The following is a 6,079-nucleotide window of genomic DNA, read 5'->3' as shown; positions in this document are numbered from 1 at the left end:
AAAATCTGAGTTTATAAAACTACCCTCCAATATAGGAGATTATTTATTGAAGATTTTTATTTAGACTTTCATAGTAGAAAGTTTTAGTCTTGCTAGAACCTTTGTAGATAAAGTGTTGTTATTCTTTCTTCTTCTTTCTTACAGTGCTTGCATTTCTTGCTGAAAGTAATGTCCAATTGACCAGTTAGTAGTAATATACAATTATCATCAAATTTTTTACAGTCCATTGTAGGTTTTCATTTCCGATTAGCATACGAAAGGCTATTCTACGGAATGAATATAAAAAAAGTTTTGAAAAATTTATTAATCGATTCTAGGGTTGTTAAGAAATAGTAAGGTTGTGTTTTTGAATAGTGGTGAATAGCTATATTTTTATATATATATAATTAGTTCAAGTTTCGGGTGATCACACAGCTGCTATGAGTATTGTCACATACCCATTATTAGTGTTTTTTTTAGAAATATTTCTTATTTTAAATTATTTGTATATATATTTTTTAAGACTGCAAGCACTACGGTTGAACTTAATAAAAATATTTTGAATATATAAAAACTAAAATCAATATGACATAACTTTTATAGAGACTAATCTACTGGATCGTGGAAGGCCTGTTTTGTATGTGACATTTCATTAAAATAAACGCGTTCTAACTTAGTCTAGTTTTCTAGTCTTATATGAGTGAAACTGTGATATGTGACGTTTAAAGCACTGTTTCTATTCGATCTGCATTAAAGCTTTCCTAGCATTTGTTAGCAAAATCAGAACTATTATAGTAAATATAAGCTTTTTAGTATTCTAGAAAGAAGACTGTAATAAATCAGATCTAGGGAGAGATGGCATATAAGCCGCTTATACGCAAAAGCAATGAATTATAAAAGCAGAATTATAGTAATATCAAAATTTTATAAAAATGACCTAAATCGTACGCTAAATCAGTTCTATATAATATATTTAAATTAAGAATACAAATATATTAATAAATTTAGATAAAATTAACTTAAATTAATTTGCTTAAATATCTAATTTCAAATAGTCCCACTAGAAAGTCAAGTCCTTCGTACCATGCAGTGGAGGTCTCATATTAGAAAATATTGGTTTAAAGCAACAGAGGCTAGAACTATGACAATAACGTGTTAAGTACATAATAAAATAAATTGCATACCTACGAATTTATTTAATATCGGTAAATATTATAGGTATATTATTGTGTATTTGTATAAGCTAATAAATACACTGACTGCATACCAGAGCTAGTTAGTTTCAGCAAGCATGGGATAGAGTGGTTTACTCCAGCGAGTAAATGTTGAATCGTAAAAGTGATATCACATCATTGAATATCATAAAGCAATTAATATCAACGTCACTTTAGAGGAATAAGCGTAAGTGAAGCACGAAAGTGCGAGTGTGTCTCCAACAAAATTTCGATTAACTTTTCTAGAGCACAGTATACCTGGACAAAAGTGTGCCAGTGCGTGTCTATATCTGTAAGTTGTCCAACTCAAAGATAAAAACACAAATAATGCACACATAGGCAAGGACTATTTAAGTATTGAGTGCCATAAAACGGAATCAACTAAAATGCAAATAAGAACTACGTAATGAAACAGATAATTATGGGTAAAGATGGACTGACAGTTAAACATTTAATAGGAAGCCCAACGGGCAGAAAAGTGTTTCCGACAGATGCACTTATGTACTCTAGCATTTGGCATAGTCGAATTGGTGTTTGGTTATTTATAAAAAAGAATTCTGTAGGTGGCGTTGGTGTAAAACGAAACATTCACCGCAGCTATTTTATATTGGTTTGCATCATTGCAGGCCTTGCAACAGATTTTCCTGACCGCTTATGTGTCTGAAACTAAGAGATTGTTATCATTGCAGTACATTCACACCGACGTTTGCAAAGATTGAGCGTCACTTTATTTGTGATTGGACATTCAGATAGTGCAATTGTGCTTACTAAAGGTTCTTCTGTCATTCACGGCTGTACGTTTATCTCCACATAAATATTTTTCTTCTTGCTGTTATGCTAAAGTGAAGGATGTGTTTTTGAGGGCAACTTAAACAAATTGGCCCGTTGGTGTGTTTTGGTGAAAATTGTATTGAGCTTATGGATGTTAGCATTCAGACACTGATGTTTCTAAAGAAAACCAGGAGAATGATATAAACATATGCGAAAGTGCCACATCATTTCAATCTATTTGAATTGATGTTGAATAGGAGCAGTAATAAAATAAAAAATGGGCATACTTTTGATCATAGAAGATGTTATCTAAAATAAACGTACGTCTGTTGCAGCAATTCAAATTGCTTGAGGAATTAATTTCAAAAGTGAGTCAGTGTACTCATTGGTGTTATAATAATAAACATATAAGATATATCACATAATGCATGTGACCCAATATGTGCGATAAGTAAACTCGTAATATTTGAACACATGTGAGCCAAATCAGCTACCTTAAATACTATTATAATAACGTTTAAAATTTATTGGTAAAGTTAACAAACATAACATTTTAATCAAATAAAAAAATACTTTTTGGAAAATTGTTAGTGGATTTAAAAATTTTGTATAAGGTTTGCTTATAGTCAGTAGTTGACAAAACATTAAAGATCTGGGAGCGACAATGTTTTTATGGGTTTGAAATACATTTTGTCATACCGGAACAATTTTAGAATTAAGCAAGTGATTAAAGACAAGAAACGTCGACATGTTCACATTTTTTGAAAAATTATTATAATTTCTTTTATTTCTTTCTTAAAAGCATAGCTCCGCCACCAACAATAGAGCAACAATCACTAATAAAACGGAAACGACTTCAAGACAGTGTTGTAATACGAGGGCGGTTTAATAAGTCAGTGACTTCTTGAATTTCCCGCGCAGTTACTCCAAATGTAACAGTGCTGCCGTCAACTGTAATCTACTAGTGGGCAACTTTTTAATTTTGAGCAAGCTAGGTCGTTCAGTTGGTGTTTGATAGTCATTCAAAGTAGACAACTTTGTGAATTTTTACGAAAATGGTCTTTACAAAAAAGTCATATTCCTATTAGAGATATTACTTTTAATAGTGATTAGTGTAATCCCGTAGACTCAAGTTTTGCTAACACCGACCTTCTCCATATGTTACGTGTTTTGCTAGGTTTTCATTTACCAGCTGAATTCCATTCGAATGTGGCTAGCGATATATTAATGGGGTTTTTATGGAATATATACCCAATCCATCCCCAGCATCTTCTCATAATACAGTTTTTAATTTATTTTTGACTACAAAGCGCTTTGTTGTAAATTCTATTAGCCCAGAATACTTTGCAGATGATTTGTAGGCATTTGTTATTGAAAGTTTAAAGTTTTTTTATTTCATTTGTCTTGATTCACCAAGTTTCGCAACCATAGAGCATCACAACTTTGACACATGATGAATAGATTTTCAGTTTTGTTGATCTTGATTTGATTTGATGACCATACTTTTTTTAACCGTCTGAAAGCTTTTGTCGCTTTGCTGATTTTGATATCTATATCCTCTGCAGATCCACAAATTGACATTTATGATGTAGCCTAGGTATTTGAAAGAGCTGACATCCTCGTTTGTACTGTTATCTAAACTAAATGGGCGGGAACTTCGGGTATTTATACAAAGGTATTTAATTTTACGTAAGCTTATTTTCAGGCCTATCTCTGTTGCAACCTAGTAAATCTCGTTTAGTTTGTTCTGCACGTCGTTTAATGAAAAATATATCATCAGCATAATCAAGATCTTCTAGTCAGCGAAATAGGTTCTTTATTATTTCTCTCGCTGAACAACTAAACTCGCACATAATGTAATCTAATGCAGTAATGAAGAGCAGAGGCAACAAAAGCCTTAACTAACTTCTTTCTGGACGTTTAATCGGTGATATTGTTATTATGCGAAATTCGAATGCTTATGTCAGCATATGCTGCAGAATAAATGTTTCATAGGTATAGCATTATGTTTAATGGTATTGAAAGTTTTTCGAAATTTATAAACAGTAAGTACAATGAATCCATTCCATTCTAGAGATCGCTCGATTATTATTCTCTACGCAGCTTCTACCAGGTCAAAACCCAGCCTGTGGTTTTTTGTGGTTTTAGTGAAGCAGTGCACTTGATCTTGTTATACTTGTATTTCCAACAAATAGGTCTTATACATTAATTTTTATTTAAAATAATTTCTAATTAATTATATCAAAGGCTTAACTAAATTAAAAAACGCATATAATATACATACACATAAGATAATTAATAATAAAACCTTTAAGGCACACGTCAAATAACATCCTATTAATTTACTCGATATAATGCTCCAGATACAACCCATTGAGATTCACATTAAATAAGTTGTCATTATAAATTCTATTAGGTATAATAACTATTCCAAGCTTTTACAATATTAATAGAGATAACAGATGTTTATAATATATAATTGATAATAATAATAGATGAATTCAATTAGATATTAGTTCATACTCGCTGTTCTACGAACATACATTATGCTTTGCAATAATAGCTTCAACACCGACAACAGCTCCAGAGTTGAAGTTCACCCTATGGATTTTGAAAAACAAATTATATCATTTTTGGAAGTTCATCTCAGTAGTTCAAGTAAAAATATTTGGTATCATTACAGCTTGTTGTATTGCTACAGATTTTTATCTAAAAAAAATAGGTTCAAGTCCTCACTGATGTTGTTGTAGGTAGTTTATAGCTATCTATAGTTTATAGGATCATATAAATATAAATGGGAATTCGGACCTCGATACATCTTTAATATAACTTAATTTATTAGTTACTGCTCCTATCAGTCAGAAACAAACATCAATAGATGATTAACGAAAATTGTGAGTGTCCAACGAAAATTGCTCACATCTGAAATATTAACCTATTAAGTAGCAGTCCGATTATAACTCAAACCTAGCAGTATGAAGATTTTTGATAATATGGATATAAATATGTAAGAGCACAAATAAGCTGATAATGACTTAAATGATAAATTATTAAACATATCGAGAGTAACTTAAATCTAGCAGATCAGGAGTTTTTAATCATGTGGACATAAATCTGAATATAAAACAAACTAACTGAAATTGATGCCTCCTACATGGAACTTTACATATTAGTTCTAGTTTTCTAACAATCAAAAACAATGATCAACACAAGATTAATTTCTTTGACAGGCTAAATCAGCAAAAATATGACATATTCTTAATCTAGAAGCTTTAATTTAAAATTTGGGAACGAAATGGAATTTTCTGAAGTAGAATCGGTTTTTATTGAATACTCGTACTGGATTAGAAATTGACTTGAAACAAGTGGAAGAGTGCCAAATCAGAAGTCTAGAAAAATATATTAGCTAGGATATAAAAAGGGCACTCCTAGATATCTACGGCTTTTAATGCGGAAATCTTTTCCAATATTTTCTACAGCTTTACAGTTCAAAAAAAATTTTTCGATGTTTTCATCCATGGTGATAATTTTTATGAAAAGTACTACGGCTATATCAGAAGATAGGTACTCATGTTTTTGCTGTTCCAAATAGTAGCGTAATGAATAGTTTCGATTAGTTTAAATTTTATCTAATTTGGATTCAACTTTTGAATGCAAAAACTGCATCCATAACGTAGCCTAGAATGGTTAAATTCAATGGGACTTAAATGACGGTGATTTTTTATTTATGGATAGAGAAGGCAATATGCAATTGCTTATGAAAACCAAATCGTCACAAATATAGTTTTGCCGCTAATCTCTGAATGAGAAATGTGAAACATATTATTTACATAAAATTTTTGGTTATGTTATGAGAAGTTATGGATCTGAGCATGTCGGCACTGCTCCTTCGGATAATACAATAATATCTGAGATATGTGTCTTTATTCTTTCTTTATAATGTTTTTTTATACTGAACCAATTGCAGTAACAGATTGGGAGAACTGAGTGGCAGAACAAATTTGTTCTAAGATACTCTTCTAAATTTAACAATTAATATTGTCAATCTGTTCTTGTCTGTGCCAAGTAACTACTTTTGTTGAAGCTATTGCCGTTTATAATATACATAACACTAA

Source organism: Teleopsis dalmanni, chromosome X (assembly GCF_002237135.1).
Source record: "Teleopsis dalmanni isolate 2A chromosome X, ASM223713v2, whole genome shotgun sequence".
Classification (NCBI taxonomy): domain Eukaryota; kingdom Metazoa; phylum Arthropoda; class Insecta; order Diptera; family Diopsidae; genus Teleopsis; species Teleopsis dalmanni.
The sequence above is the reverse complement of the archived record's forward strand: the minus strand, read 5'-3'. Positions refer to the sequence as shown.